The sequence below is a fragment of the Mauremys reevesii genome, linkage group 20 (genome assembly GCF_016161935.1).
Source record: "Mauremys reevesii isolate NIE-2019 linkage group 20, ASM1616193v1, whole genome shotgun sequence".
Lineage (NCBI taxonomy): Eukaryota > Metazoa > Chordata > Testudines > Geoemydidae > Mauremys > Mauremys reevesii.
In genome coordinates, this window is record NC_052642.1 from 16592979 (window position 1) to 16609892 (window position 16914).

Genomic DNA, 16914 nt, shown 5'->3' on the forward strand with positions numbered 1-16914 from the left:
TGTTAAAGCTTTTCTCTCTGTCCCTCCAAATGCTTATTTTTCCCCCCTTAAGGGAAATAAATAAATTGTTACCAATTACAGTTATTACCCTAGAATTTCAATGTAGGGAAACATGTGAATTAGCGCTTTGCTCAAGTAATTAAATGTTCAGTACAGTCATGAGTGGGCTGTTAACTTACCAGCACACCCTGTTCTGTGTCTGCATACTATCCTGTGTCTTGATTGTACAGTGGTGACTCAAAACAGTAAACGCTGAGCAAGAACAAAGGGTATAGTGATGCCTTCTCAGTAGATTTACCAGCTCTCACATGTACACTTAACATTTATGTATCATCCTGTGCATTCATCTTACCATTTGTTCTTGCTAATGACGAAGGGACATCTAGGGAGAAAACGTTCTTGCTACCTGACATTCAACTCCCCAACCGCTTCAGTGCGGTTTTGCTCAGCATCGTACACATAAGACACACAGCAAAGAATGTTTCCAGCTTACTCATGATTTGATCCTAGAGTAGAGGTTTTCAGTGACCTGTATGGAACTTCTACGCTGGCTAGTTAGGCGCTTAAAAAAAAAAAAAAAAAAAAAAGGCTATTGAGCACTAGCACCCAAATATGCATTGAGCGAGACCCTAATTCTGTGGAGTCCAAAGTAAGATGTCAGGAGAACTCCGTTCCATGCAAACTGGCACTGCTTGCGGGGCTACAAAGGATCATCTGTACCAGTTTTATTTTGTGGCATGTGGAGAAAGCCTAAGGGGTGACTTGCCAGACAGCTGTGGGAATATTTTTCCTTCTCTTTCTTTCTCCCTCCCCCCTGTCTTTAAAGAGAAGAAAAATTGATTTCACATATTAATTGAGGAAAATTGACTTAATTGTCACTGTCTCTTCCTCGTGTTTTGCCCTTCAGGTTTTAAGTACTAACAGACCTGGTGAGTTGCCCCTTAGCAAGGCGCAGAGGGTTTGGCTAGATTAACGTTGCTTCCATTATTATTATTTTTTTAATCAGAGTGTTTTTGGTTCCCCTTTAAAATTGAGCTGAGCATCAATCAATTCTGTGCCTGAAATCATTTGGGGTTTTTTAGTGTGTTTTTTTTTATTATTATTATTTTTATTTGAACGTGCAATACGAAACTAAATCTAACCCTAAATTAACACCACCCTTCCTGGCAAGTTTAAAGAGCAGTATGGAGTTTGGAAATGCCTTTCAAGTCTCAAAATTGTATACGTGCCCCAAAACAAACCAACAAAACTCACCAACCTCACCCGTAATCTCAAGGAGGAAGAAAGAGATCGTCAAACTTCTTAAACTAGAGGCTGTTTACATTTGTAGTGAAATGTGTTCTATGGAACGATGGTGTTTTATTTGCAGTCATTTCCATCTAAAGAGAATTGTTGAACAGGGCATCTTGGGCTTGTCACTTTCATACAGCAATGGTAGTGAATTGTATTCAGGAGCAATGGAGTATGATAAATCTCATCTTACAGTGTATGGGCCCGATTCATTACAAGAAAAATGTTTTTGCATTTGTGCACAATCCCCTCATATGCTTTTATGATTAAAAATGCAGAAGGCAGCACAACTGGCACTCATTGGCTTCCTTTTGTTGTCAGTCTGAGTAAAGTGACCAGAGAACGAATGGGCAACAATCCCCCCCCCCCCCCACGCTATTCCGCAGCACCTTACTGGGGCGGTTCTGTTTGTGCTGCCCCTGCTATACCTTCTCTGTGGATAAACCAGAGCTCCACTTTCCACTTGTGCCAATTCATTTGAATATTCAGGCCCTGATCCTGCAAACACTTAAGCATGTGCTTAACTTTACTCCCACGAGTAGTTTCATTGATTTCAAGGGGGCTCTTTACAGTAGTAAAGCTATGCAAATGCATAAATGTTTGCGGGGTCAGAGCTTAAGTGCACTCCGAGAACTTTCGTGTTCATTTCAATGCATTTTTTATATAGCTGCCTTTTTGGACATGAATCTTGGAACGTTTCTAGTGCCAGATTTTTGCGAAGCTCTCCGCACCAACAGCTCCCATTCAAACACCTAAACAGAGTGGCAGGATTTTCAGAAGTGTTTGCTGTTCAGCAGCTCCCAGCATTCCCAGTAAAAGCCTGGCCACTTTATTTAGGGAGTTGAGTTCTTTCAAAAATATGGAGCGTAAGCAAACTAAGACCTGTTCAGCACCCAAAATGCATGCACACTTCCAGGCAAGACTTTGTCTAGTGCATTTCTAAAGCCCCATCACCCTGTTGTCCGGGCATTGATGACCGCTGTGTAACCTAAGATGCTGTTCTTATGTGTACTGTGGAAAATTTGCATGTTTGCTTAATAATCATCAAAAGAATATGCCTAGATTATTTCAGCCTGGGGTGCAGTTAACTTGCATGTCGGCTGTGTTAATGTCATGAACCTATTTTGGTCAGTAATCATTTTTGTGATATTGCACATTGTGGGCTTCTGTTTCCTTCTGTCCTTCTTTATTTTTTTGTTTTGTTATATTTCTGCTTGTGGGAATACAACCACCAATTACTATTATTAGATGGAATAAGGTCAGGTACCAATTGCAACAGTAACTCCTGTGATCAGTAGAAAGGGACATTTCCCTGTCCTTGTGTTCAGTGTCATTCATAAATTCTCACTTGCTAAACTCTTCTCCCAGACTGGGAGGTTTATGCTTTGGTGCTTCCCTTTATAAATCATGCACCTAACCAACAACCCCATGTAGAAGCAATGGGTGAAATTTTTCTAAACTGACTTAGATTTATCCATACAGTTTCCATTCACTTCCGTGGGAGCTGTGTGGCTAAATCCTCTAGTTGGCTTTGATAAACTCATCCCTCCTTGTATTTTTTTTTAATGAATTGGGACCTGGGCCATGTAAAATTAGCAAGCTTGAAAGTCTGAATGCTGCAAACTCCTCCTAGACAATTTCACTATCAGTGTCACGTTTCTTTTAATTTCACCTGGCATATTTTGAACATAATCATTTTTGTCTTGTAAGTGCTGTTTAAAAAACGGAAAAGGGGGGGGGAACATTTTTATCTTACACTTGGGAGGGTAGGAATTAATTTGGAAGAAAAAAATGGAAAACAAAATAAAATTTGGCAGAAAGTTGTTGGGTCCCTCCCCCGATAGTCTTAGTGTGCTCCCCAGCTTGTTAGCATTAATTATTCCTCCCTGATGAGTGGAGAATAAAATAATAATACGACGGGCCTGATTCTTCACTGCTTGACACCTTGTGCAGTCGTTGAAAGTGGGGGCAAAAACATTAGCAAATCAGAAGGGCAACATTTTACACCCACTCTGCCCAGTATCAATGATGACAAGAGGTATGAAACAGCGAAGGCTCAGGACTCTCTTGTGGTCTGGAGTTAAGGGTATATACCTCTTTCCTTCCCTCCCCCCAACCCTAACACCTTGCCAGTCTCCAACTGCAAATGCTGCCTTTGATCCCTGAGCCCCCAACAACCCCTTACTGTACTTTATACTTGCCAGCTGTAACAAATCTAGTAACGTGAGCTACTGACCTTGATGGTGAGTGTGAGCAGTTATGTTTTTGTTGTTTTCTCTCTTGCTTGGTTGGGGCTGCTGTGAGAGAGGGTGTCTCTGAGGCATTCTTTCCGGCCTCTCTTACACTCGGACGTGCACACCTCCTCTCAAACACGCTTCTGAGCGCGCTCAGCGGGAAGGTTTGTCCACACCTCTTAATCCTCTCTCAGTGTCCAGCTTCTTGTTAGTAGCAGCTGGTTGCATGTTTTTTGCTTGTTCAGATGAAACGGTTCAAGAAACAACTCATATCAACTCTTGAGAAATGTCTCCTTTTTTTTGTACACTTTTTCTTTTTATGTTTTTATTAATTTCCCTTACTTAAAAAAAACAAAACACCTGTCGTACCGTAAAACATTTCACATCTCCCCTTGCCTGTTCTTAGAGTGTATGTATCTGTGGGACTGAATTAAATGCATGCACTGTAGTAGTCGTACTGGTAGCAGTAGATGTAGTTGTAGAACATGCATTGTTGAGTTGATATTATAGGTATCATCAACTTGAAATAGTGTGTCAGTCAAAAGCATAGCATTGCTTTGATTGGAAGAGTAGGGCTATCAAGAAACCAGTGTACTCCGAAAGGCTTGGATCCATAGTACTGTATTTGTTAAACCCCATTATCTGAATTTATAAATTGAACATGGCTGTAGCTAAGCTACATCCTTTCCTACCACAAGAACTCACACATACTCTTATGTTGATAGTAAATTTACCTTATTTTTCAAATTAAAAATCCTGGGAATTAGATCTTTGACTATAAATACAGGATGTTCTGTTATTTTAGTTTGTATTAGAAAATTAAGATTTTGTTTTAAATCATTTGTAATCATGATTTCCTCATTAATCCCTCAACTGTCTGCATTAGCCCATATAATCATTCTTTGGAGGTCTTAAACCGTTTGTACAAAATGCAAACCACCCCATAGGATAGCTAAATAATATAATGTATGTAAAACAGCTTCCTACCAGACTCTCCTGAGACACAAGGGAATTGTTTTTAGGTCATAAACCTCAAATCTTGTTATGCAACAGACTCTGTGCTAGTCATGGTTTGTATTCATTGCCATGTCACTGGGCTTAAGGGAACATTTTTAAATTAAGATTTAACATTTCATAAATACCAGCATTAGGAGTAAAAGACAAGTTCATCATCTTTGCCATTGAGCCAACAAATGTCTTTGCTTTTTGCACCCAGTTTTATGCACTTAACTTTTTAAATTGTTTTCAAAATGAAGCAGCAGTGACTAGATTTAACAGCTGGTAATTCAAGTCCTGAATTACACTTTTTTTTCCATTTTAGTTTGTTGTTTGTCAGAAAATATCCTGCTGGGAGTAGAAAAGTTCCCCTACAGTGCTCATACTCCCCCCACCTCCCTCCAATAGAGTCAGGAGCTCTTCCTGTGGCCTAAATGTTAGTTTTGAGCACATTCATAGTCTGCTGAGTATGTTCAATGTATTCTCCAGGACACTTATCTCAGCAAAAGTATCTTGAATGTGCTTTCAAGATGCAATTAAGAATTTGTATCTGCTCCTTACCTCTGATAGAGCAAAAAGTAAATTAGCCAAAGAACTTCTTGGTTGTAATTGACACAATCACAATCCTATAGACATCTAGACTGTCCGCTGGATGCATGGTGCACAAAATTTCTCTTATTGCTAGTGAAGAGTTGCAACATTTATGCATCAAAGGGAGAGCGGGAAATAATTTACCCCTTAGATTTCAATCTGTTGCAGAGATACGGGGACCCACTGTTTAATGTGAAAGACGTGATGAAATGAGGAATGTATCTAAAAGTTAGCTGAGCGGCAAATTGCAGAGGGTGTAGAAATCCATGTCTTACACTTAAATAAGGGGCACTAAAAATATTTAGTCTTGTCGTTAAACACTGATTGTGTTAGCAAATTATAGTAATAAAATAGTGGGACAACAGTTGGTCTGTGTGTGTGGAATGAGGGAAATCTAGATCAACACGCTGAAATGTCATAAGGACCAACAGCTGAACAATCTAATGATGAACCAACTTGGAATTCATACTGCCGATTTAGGGTATTTTCAATTGAAGTGACAGCTCAAATGGAACTGCACTCCTTTTTTTATTTTACTATATAAAAGTACATAAAATTTAATCCAAGCCATGCAATCTGAAAAACCAGAACCTAACAAGCAGACCACCTGGGAAAAAGAAGCAGGCTGAAATGTCTCACTCCACTGGAAGATCCAGTAATTACTTGACAGAAGCTGGCAACTGGAACTCTGCAGAGTTGATGCATCTAAAAATTAGCAGCTGCTTAAGATTTTTATCCTTGGCTCATCTTTATAATATTAAGGCTGCATCTGAAAATGTTGGTCTGAGAAGAAGGCATGAAATTGAAGAACCCACACCATTTTGTACCTACATAATGTGTGTACTTGCTGTAAGAATCCTCCATTCCCAGTAGGTTAAATGATCTATTCTATCATGTGGATTAAACAGTTGAATACAAACAAAAGGAAAATGTCTCCTGTTATAGGAATAGGAGTAAAAGAAACCAAACTCTGCACTGAATAAGCACATGTCTGAAGGGTAAATACTCCATTTTCTTCTTGGCGTATGCAACACGTCTGTAGAGATGAGGTCATTATGCATTTCCTTGAGAGGTGTTTTTTTGGCCTTGTTAGTGACAACTCTCTTCTCCTCGCTATTTTATGTGCTCTGCAATTACTTCCCTGAAGGACGCGGGGTTGTTTTGTTTTGTTTTAAAAAGGGAATTAAAGCAGAATCATTTCTATTACGGGTCTAAAGTCATACGTTGATTCAAGATAATTTCAAAGCCATTATAGAAAACATACGCCTGGAAGTGCCTTCCAGTGCTCAAACCCCACAAAATACCTGTTTATCTTATTTTATTGTTGGAAACATTTTATTTATCCTTGAGGGACTGAACCTCTTATGCAGCCATATAAAAATTTCAGTAAATTTAAAATAATCTGCTGCTGCTGCCAGGCACTGACCTTGGCTCTAGTCATTTTACTGGGCTCCTGCTTGAAGTCTATTGTGGTTAAAATACATCAGCTTTAATCAATAACTTTGTAATAGAAAATCGTGGGCACTTGATAAATCATCTCCAGTGCAATTAGTGACCAGCTCTGAAGTACAGACTTAAGTACAGCATGAGTTAATCTTTAATGAATGTAGTAGCTAACTTTTAATGGTCTTTTCAATCAGTGGAATTATTTTCAATGGGAAAACACTTGTCCACAGAGATCATTCTGGCTGCCAGGGTGCCTCTCTTGACACACGCCAAGTGGTGGCTCCACATAAGCTTGAACTGTATTGTGATCCAAACAGGCTAATCACGCATTCAGGAAAACATTTCCGTTTCAGAGCACTGAAAATTTTACGCTTGACAAGTAGATTTTACTCTATTCTAGCAATGGGCTGGAACAGCCAGATAATGTCATTTGATTTTTTTTTTTTTAAGGGACAAAGCTCCTGGTTGTTGGAATGCAGCTTTATTTTACATAATGTAACAAACCCTTTCATGAGTTATCAGCACGGTTTGAAATGAAGACCTTCAGCAGTCAGGCCCCAGTTCAGGAACGTGTTTAAGCACGTGCCTCAATTTAAGCATATGAATAGTCCAGTTGATTTCAATGGAACTACTCACATGTTTAAAGTTAAGCACATGCTTAAAAATCTTGCCAAATCACGACCTAACAGGGCAGTATAAATTGAGCTGGATACCGTCTATGTGGAGTAGCTGCTAAAGGTGCAAACCACACACATTTTACAAGCTTTTACACTAGTATTTTCAAATAATTTGACCCCAAAATGCAGTAGAAAGTTAAATACAGTGAATACAGAGACAATCTTTTTCTCCCCCCACTTTCTGTTTGAGATACAGGCAAGTAAAAAAGGATACAGAGGTCTTTTCACTACAGCAAACTTCTGTGTTCATCTGCCTTGGCATTAACGCAAAGGGATAATTGGTTAGGGAAAGTAGAATTGAACTTTAGATATACGGACCTACACTATTGAGGAAAAAAGTCAGACAGCAAGTTCATTTGAGGAGTGTTGTCTGGTAATTGCAGCAAAGGACCAGAACCAATGGCTGTATTCCTCTGAATCCATGTGTGACTATGCGCAAGTCACTTCAGCGTTCTGTGCCTCGGTCTTCCCCCTCTGTATGATGGGCGGAATATTACCTATGAGGGTGGATGAGATACAATTGGCGTAGCCAAAGCACCTTGTGGGAATGTGCCACATGAGTGCAAAGGATTATTGTTATGCCCTGACTTCACTCAGCTGGTTTCAGTTTTTCTTTAGAAACCTCTCTAGGTCTCCAGTGACTCTCCCCTAAGGGCTGTGTCTCAAGTGTCATGGCAAACAACCATCGCCTTAAAGGGGACCTAATGATGGAGCCTATGTGGTCACCGCTAGTGTTTTGCCCTTATGCTAGAGAGATACCCAGTGCCTTCAATGGGTGCTGGATAAGGCCCGTCAGTCGGAGATTCATTTTCTCTAATGTCAATGGCAGCGTTCATGTGGAACAGTTCAGAAACTTCTAAGCATTATAAGGCTAGAAAAACTCCTCCTGGTGTCCTAGAATAACATCAGTGTGCTCGTTCTTCTTTAGGCATCATTGTTCAGAGTACATAACGCCCCACGCCTACCCCCATCTAAGTCCTCTCACTGTCTCTTTTGCTCATAGAAAACTGAAATTACAACCTATGGTACCAAGGGCAAAATACTATGTGGGCAACTCGCCTGGAAAACGTGCAGCATATAAGGGCAACATCTGATTCCTACTCAATTTAGCACAGAGCTGTTTGATCGCATGGTGCTGCTTTCTCCTTACTTCCAGTTGCAGAATAGCATTAAAGGGGGAAGCCTAGAGTACTTTCCTAACACCATGTTACTTTTCCAACTAAACAAATGCAGGCGGGACTAGAATGGGAGGGTTTCCAAGAGACGATTTCTCTGTTAAAATGTGGTCTGCACTATGAAGGAGTTTCAGAACCTCTCACTTAATTGTTTGGACTGGTCTCTTGTAGCTTCTCTCTGGGAATGACTTTCTTTTGCTTACCTGTCAGTGCAGTTGCGTCAGCCATCATTGCTTAATATCATATACCTGTTTGGCTAGTTAATTCTAATCAGTTTAATACCTATGTCTTGTGTAAACTCCTGGTAGAAGAAGGAGGCTGGGTTTTTTAAAAAATTCCTTTCCCTTTTCTGTACAGTCCGGGATGTTTCCATATAGTGATCCATAGGTATGTGCGTGTATGAAGGAGATGCTTTAGGAGCAAAATGTGAATTACTACTGTGAATTAAAATATGCAGTAAAATGAAGTCCCAGTTTTGTTTTAATTTGGCTCTTCCACTGCCTGTTATTGTACAAAAGGCTTCAATTTAAAATTAACAGAAATGATAGCCGGTTAATGTGTTACAGTGGGAGGCCGAAGTTTCTGTTGCCATGGCAATGGAGTTCGGCTCATTTGTTTTGTAGATGAGTAATTACTACGCAATTAGAGTAGGCTAAAAATAAAGGGGCCCTTTGTTTCCAGTTACTCATTAATATTAATAAAAGGTCTGTCCAGGCTGTGATAAACAATTAATGCAAATGTGGTTGCCCATGGTATAAGTAGTGACAGATTTCTTATCGGCCAATAAGAGGCGATCATGCCAGAGAGGTTTGCTCTTTCCTCACTTTAAATAGCAAAATTATTAGTAAAGAATTTCATGTGGGAGCAAGATCGCAGGTAATTTTTTTCCCCCATTTGCCTCTTGGTAGGATGTCAGTAAAGGCTAAGACATGGACAGGCATGTGCCGAGTCTTTTAGGACTTTCCCCTGAAAATATGAGATGGGTCAGATCCTGCAATGTGCTGAGCACACTCAACACCCATTGAAATTGTTGGGAACTCAGGGTTCTTAGCACTTCACAGGATTCAACCTGAGGTCCTGGTTCTGCAAACATTTGCATTTGTCCCTTGACATCCACAGGTAGCCCTATTGGGTTGAGTCAGTGGGGCGATCCACAGCCACCTTCCGAAAGCATTTGCAGGATTGGAGTCTAAATCAGCCACTTCAAAAGAGCATAAAGGATGGGGGAGCGTTGAGAGTTGATTTGGGGGCACCAAGAAAGGAATCTGGTCTGAGATTTGCAAAGGGTCTCAAAGGAAGTTACGTTCAAAGGGAGTTGAGTGCCTAACTCCCTTAGGCACATTTGAAAACACCAGCTCTGAAGCCAAAGGGCTGAAATCAGAAAAGAGCCATTTACTCTATCTCGTGATAAACGCTTCATTGCAGTACCATGTTAGAAGGAGAGGAAAACCTCATCATGTATTACAGTCATGTCAATATTAGGTGTCATGTCCCAGGTACACAGAGCTGATCTCTGCCCCAAAGAGTTTACAACCTAAATGAACTAAAATCTAAGTAAATTTCTTTTGAAATGTAAAGGCATGACAGTTATCCAAAGCAGGTGGGAGAGGGAGGAGAGTGCAGTAGAAGTGAAAGCAAACAGTCCTGAGCATTTAGCATAAAGTATCTAAATTTAAATTAACTTTAAATTCCCGCACTATTAGACGGGCACCTGTTTGTAAAGTAACTGAAAAGTCAGAATTTATTTGCATATATAATGTGTATAAATTATTATTATTATTATTATTTGGCTGCCTTGGTTTAACTGAGAAGACATGAGAGTGTGTGCTATGGAGCTGTTTTGGTGCAGTATATGGACAGTAATGAATTGATCTGCTGATGATGCTGCAAGCCGTGTGCCCGATTGAACTCCCACGTGCACATGTGTGCCGAATCTTTGACAAGTGAAGCCCTGGGTTTAAGCTGTGACTTTCTAGTCGCTTTGGAGGCTTTGAGTCAGCTATCAAACTGATGGAGCACGGGCCCCATCCCTTCCGTTACTTGTGCTGCTCCTTGGAAGTGCCACAGTAAAGACAAAATGTGTTCTGGGCTGCTGTTTCCCAGAGTCCCTCTCTGCTCAGATGTGGCATCACTTCAGAAGAGTGGAGGGGACGGTGTGGCAACTTTGGGTGGAGGGAGGGTGTTTCCACAAATCAAATGTGCATCATACAGTCTGATCAACCAACTACTAAACTGTGGTGGTTGTAGGTAGGATAGGCTCTTTTGAGCAGCTCTCAGCACTGCTAGCAGTAGTGTACGGACACTGGCATCTTTATCACTTGGTCATCCTCCTCCGCTCAGAACAGATATAGATGACACTGGGCCAGCAGCCACCTGAGCCCTGTCACTCCTATCAGTGGGAGATTCCCCCCCACCAAACACACCAAAAAAGAAGTGTAAACAAGGCCTAAGTATTCTCAATCCTTGTGTTTATTTTGTTGGAACTCACCCAAGCTGCCGCTCTGTCCTCCATCCTGCCCCTTTGAAGTGTCACAGCAGAGCAGCGAGCATTCTGGGCTGTCTCCCTTTCCCTTATAATGCAAAATGTCTGCCTAGCCAGGTTTGTAGCCTCAGCCCCGCTAACCGGTACGTGCATCCAAGCCACAGACGTCACTGGCCTCGTCGCTCGACGGTAGCCTAACCGAGTGACGTCGTCCAGCCTGGAGATTAGATGAGGTGTCGGACTAGGGTGCAAGATGTGCCAGTGGGAAAAATGGCATCTGCATCCCTCCCAAACTGTTTAACTAATGGAGGAGAATGTAGCACAGCCTTTGTAAGGTTGACATTTGTTTGTTGTTAAGGATCTAATTAGAAACATGAGAGGGAGCTGAATGGCTGCTTGCTCGGCTAATTAGCGACATGCACGAAGACCACTTTGAACTTCAAGGACACAAAGCTATTAGTGCTTACATCAAAAATGGATTAAACTTCTGTGCTTTTATAATGATTAAAGATGAGCCGCTCGAGTGGAAATCCTTTTGTAAAGGCTGCGACAAGAGCTGGCTCCCTGATTGCAGTTTCTACAAGTGAAGCTTTGCATGGCCTCTGTGTAGTACTCTGGCCCCATGTGAGAGTGACACCATTAACTTGCAATATGGAAAATGTGATTAGGCAATAAATATTGATCGCTCGCAAAAAAATTACAGTTAAGCCGAGAAACGTATTTATTTCTCGTGGCACGTAATTATGGACTCAGAAGAGACAGGCTTGAATAGATTGTATTTTGTGTCTTTTTGCAGCTCAGTGCACGTCAAGTATTTTTAATACTCCAGCATCATTCTAACAGGCCCATATCCAAGCTAAGGCTTGAAACAGGCTAACAACAGTGGTGGTCATCAGTAGTTGCTGCTAGTACAGTTACCGCATACAGAGAGACTTTTATACCACCTCTTCTTGTTGCAACCATGGATTTACCCCCTCTTACAGCCATTTCACTGTGACGTCAGACGGGTTATGTGCCTGACTCTCAGATAACATAGCATAGGCTTGACTATGCAGTGCATCTGCACTTCAGTTGGCTTGCACTTCACTGCACTTCAGTTTAGCCCAGCATAGGGAACGGGCGAAGTTCCATCTCTGCTCCACCAAAAGAAATGTGTGGAAAAGAGTCAGGGGGGTGGGGGGTGGGAGGAGAGGTCACGTTGTAACTGGGTCCCTGCCTGTAGTTGTAATTGTCATGTAGCTAGGCCCCGGTTAGTTTCTATCTGGTTTTTGAATATGGTTTGGATCATTATTAGGTGTGGATTTGAGCAGTGTTAATGCTTATAACTGTGCCTGTAGTGTGCATAGGGTTTCAGAGCATACCATTCCTCTGACGCTTTATCAGTTCTAGCTCTAACTGCTATGCCTAGTAACCGTTACACCACATGCCGCCATTTTGCTGTTATCCCTGCAATATGCTGATGTGCAAAGCTACTGCCAAAGGGACTGCAGGGAGAGGACAACCCCTGACCTGTGACTGCAGATAGAAAATACCATACAAATGGTACCTTGTTACTGCAGAGATCAGCTCCTTCAATGCCTTCTGGATGCACAGCTGCTTATTTTACTGACAAACCCAAGGTTTTATTGTAGGGCCAGTAGAGCTGCAGAGGAGAAAGAGCTGGGTGTCACTTTATCTCAGGCCTGACTAGCACAGCTCTGATTGTAGAACCCATGGCGGTGGTGACGTATGAGGCAGACACAACAAAGCATGGTTTTTGAGGGACAGGACTGAACTTGCTGATAGAAAAATATCACTGGCTTTCAATTATGAACTGGGGGACCTGTCTGGTGTGGGGGGGTCCCGCAGAAGGATGTCTGCTTTTTAAGCATACTGAGAAGAGGCTGAATAGATTTGCTGCAACTTGTAAATCTCCACCCTAGAGTTATTGAACAGAATCTATTGTTATATTTGTCGGACTGTTTGCTTTGCTGTCTTATGTTATATTTGTCTTAAGCATCTTCTGACTGGTTATCTGTGAGCTCCTGGGTATAATGTCATGACCCTCCAGCATACCTGTATGTAGCAATCTTGTTATCTTCAGGAGATTCTCTGGTTTGATTGTTGATCTGAATTTGAAATTTCATAGAGTTTAAGCCCAGAAGTGACTATTAGATCATCTAGTCTAACCTCCTATATATCACAGACTATTCATTTTCACCCAGATACCTGTATATTAAGCCCAGAGACTTCAGTTTGACCAAAACATTTCAGTCCTTAGGAAACGTGCCCCAGGCAGGGACCAAAGTATCTGGCAGCGGTCGGTCGTTGGCAGAAAGCGATATTCTGTGGGTGAAGATACACACAGAAGGATTTAGAGCTGCTGGTGCCTGATCACAAAAGAGCATACTGTATCTAGCAGCATAGCTATATAAGACTGTTGATATGTAGCAAATGGATTTGGAGGAGGCTGGACTTGGTAGCACTGCGATGTTTACTACTGCAGCAAGTCAGAGAAGCAGCATATTCTAATGGCTCTGAATATGGGACTAAGAGCCAGGAGAGTCTGCAGACTGTTTCAGGCTCTGCCTCTGACTTGCCTGCGTGCCCTTGGCTAGACACTTTGGGTATCTAGCTCCTCTGAAAACCAGGCTCTCTCCCATGAGTGCAAATGGGAGTTCAGGTGCACAGCACCTCTGTAAATCAGGTCATTAGCCTCTCTTTACTCACCTGTAAAATGGGGATAACAATACACCAAGGTGGTGGGGACTAATCAGTTAATGTTGGTACAGGGCTCTGAAGATGCAGAATGAGAAGCAGTATTATAATCAAATATTGTAGCTGCATTTTTAAAGGGTCTGGATAATGTTATGATCAGCAATAACTTCTGCAGTCATGCATGCTGAGTGATAATCAAATCTGATGCTTCAGAACACCATTTGATTACCAGAGGGGTCAGGAAGGAGGTCTCTGCCCCACCCCAACTTAACCAGTATTGCCCAATCAGCCAGGTGTATGACGTTTTCTTATCACCTTCCTCTGAAACATTCGCATATTGGCCACTGACACAGACAGCATACCAGATTTGAATGGCTGACCTACTCTGCTTCAGCAAATTCTGCTTCTGCATATTGCGATACCTGATGTGTTAGAGGAAGGCAAAAAGATCTCTGAATGCCGATGGCTGCTTGTGTTCATCTCATATCTTGACACATGAGATCTGCTTGCCTATTATTTTAGCTTCTGTAACTACAAACAATCTGTAACATTACCCAACTCCTTTTACAATCCAGCTACAGCACTTGACTCTCAAACGCTACCTAGCTCTTTGCACCTTGAAAGCACTATATAAATATTAATGAATGGAAGCTACCCCTTGTGAAAGAGGAGTCGTCTCTCTCTTCCGACCTCTGTAGCACTATAATGCTTGGCACTATTGGGGATATTAACTTACGTATGTATATGTGAGTGTGTAGGCACGTGCACACGCTGTCTGAAGTGACTAATGGTTTTGGGTGCCCAGCCTGAGAGACCTTGAAGGAGCATGATTTTCAGAGGCAAGCGCTCAGCACTTTCTGAAAATCAGGGTCTTTTATGGTCTGTCTAGGGGGCAATTAAAAATGGAGGCATCCAAAATCATTAGTCACATTTGAAAACACAGGCCGTGTACGTATATCCCTCTATCCTAGCTATCTGTACAAGCACCTAAGAGACCCAGAGCGGGAGCTCAATGAAAACCTCAGATGAAAATGCTCATGGAACCCCCCAATTCAAATGCCCCCGAAACTTCGGGAAAGTCTCCCTCTAGAACCCAGTTTTGTAGATTCGGCCTTGCCCTCAAAACATAAACTCGTTCAATATGTTATGCTAAAAAACTGACAGTCAACCAGCAACATCTTCAAATGGTGGCCACTTGTCTCCGGGAATGTGATGTTTGAGTGTCGTGCTGGGAGCTTTCCCCCTCCATTTCATTTATGCCCCTCTCCGCGTGTCTCAGAGCTCCTTGTCGAATGCCATCTCCCTGATGTGTATAACCCTGTGCCGCTCTGGTATCCACTTTCATCTGTATCGGTAGCGTTAAATGTTGTTATATCATTTACTCCTTCGAGCAGGAAGATGTTTTTGCAGCATGTTTTATGAATTTTTCATAAAGATAAAAAGCGGCCTAATCTTGTGAGCTTTAAGTCTCAGTAGCGGGTAATGGCTTTGATTTAAAGCGTTTTGTCTTAATGATAGTTATATTGAAAATTTCCTGCTGCTTTCAAGCACGTGTAGTTATTATCATAAACACTGATGGTGGAAATGTCTGCCAAATTGTGCGTGGCTGTTTATGATAGGAGAGGGGAGCGAGTCATCCAGAAATTAGAGCTAGATCAACACGTTGTCAGGGAGCATGGACATGCAGAAAGCAACCTCCAGGGTTAATAGGATAAAGCAAGAGTGGAGAGGAGCTTGGAAGAAAGGAAGTTGATTGGAAATGACGGGTGTTGGGTGAGAGAGAACCATTGGAAAATGCTTGGCATGAAATCAGAAGGAAATTTCAGCCGAGGAAGAACTATTTTATAAAAAGAGAGATGCGGGAGGAAGGAAGTAATTTCCTAGGCAGCTCACTCTGCTTAATTCTTATCCCAGCTGCCCACACCTTTTCATTCTCAGCGCGAAAGCTGTTTCCACATACTCTTGCTTTGCTTTACTACTGGAGCCAGCCTTTAATTAGCCACCACGGCAGACCAAGGGCATGTCTGTACTACAGTCAGGAAGCATTTCTGCAACGCTTGTAGATGTACCCAAGCAAGTTTTCATCTAGCTTGATCTAATATGATCTCGTACGTACCCAGGGTTCTGGGCAGGCAGAGATAGCCCCTGCAGCCGCCCATGCTGCCCTGGCTTCATAGCTTTTGACACTCAAGCTGGCTTTGATGCAGCTATCACATCTCTGGACTGCAGTGTGGGCATACCGTGATACCGAGGGGCCTCTTTTGCTCGGCAGCTGACAAGACAGAAGATGTTAAATTTAATGTAATTTCTTTCTTTTCCTGTTATTCCTCCCCACCCCAACCCCCACATTCTCTTCTTCTGAGTTACTGTAGTCACAAACTCAGGCCTGCTTGTGTTTTTAGTTTGAAACCAATTATAATTGTGGAAGGGCAGCAGGTTTGCAGGTGTTCGGAACATTTTCTTCTAGTGGCAGCTTGGGCCTCATAATGCAAAGAGTAAACAATCATTTCCTCTTGTTAATTTTTTTATTGCTATTATTTTTAAAAAGTCTCAAATCTGCTCTGCTTGAAGGAAGGAACGTGTAGCCTGATTTGTAAAATTTATACAGGAGATGTTTACACAGGAATATTTCGTTATTTCTTTTCTTTAAACTTAAGTCACTTTCCGCTCCTTGTGTGGTACTCTAGATAACCGTATAAGCTTTCTGAATAGCAGCACATCTATTAAAATGAGACTGGCGCTGAATGTTTATGGGCCAGATTCTGCTCTCAGCTGTGCCAGGGTCAACTCCACCGACATTAACAGTTATTCTGGATTTACGCTGGTGTAACTGAGAGCATAGTCTTGTTCTGATTGTACGTCATTAGATAAAGTGTGTAGATACAAGTGCATTGTTCAGGATAGATGGATGCATGCTTTTGGGAGTGTGTGTTCATACACACGTGCACGCACAGTATACAGAGTCATATACACATATATTTCTAATGGGAGGGAGTGGAAGCTTACATGGATAAATTATACCGAAGGTAGCTCCAGTTGGGTCACTTCTGCTTTCAACTATTCCTCTCTATATGCAATGTATTTCTTACTGTAATAACCGGGACACTTTATTTCATTCTAATATATTGTGGAAGAGGAAGTCCAGTAATTCATCTGGTGGTTTCTCTAAAACTAGAGGTTTTCTTGCCTCTGCTTACACTGACTAGAATAAGTAGCCTTGATTTCCTCTAATCACATTTTGCACAATTCTTCTTCAGATTTTACTTTTCAATTTCTCATATTTGTAATTGTAAAAAAAAAAAAAAAAAAAGCAAAAGCACAGTATT

General features: G+C 41.7%; 1 protein-coding gene across 17 annotated transcripts in view; it reads left to right on the top strand.

The window, feature by feature from the left end:
* MSI2 (musashi RNA binding protein 2) overlaps nucleotides 1-16914 on the top strand; it is a 388181-nt gene that overhangs the window by 350422 nt on the left and 20845 nt on the right. The window lies entirely within an intron of this gene.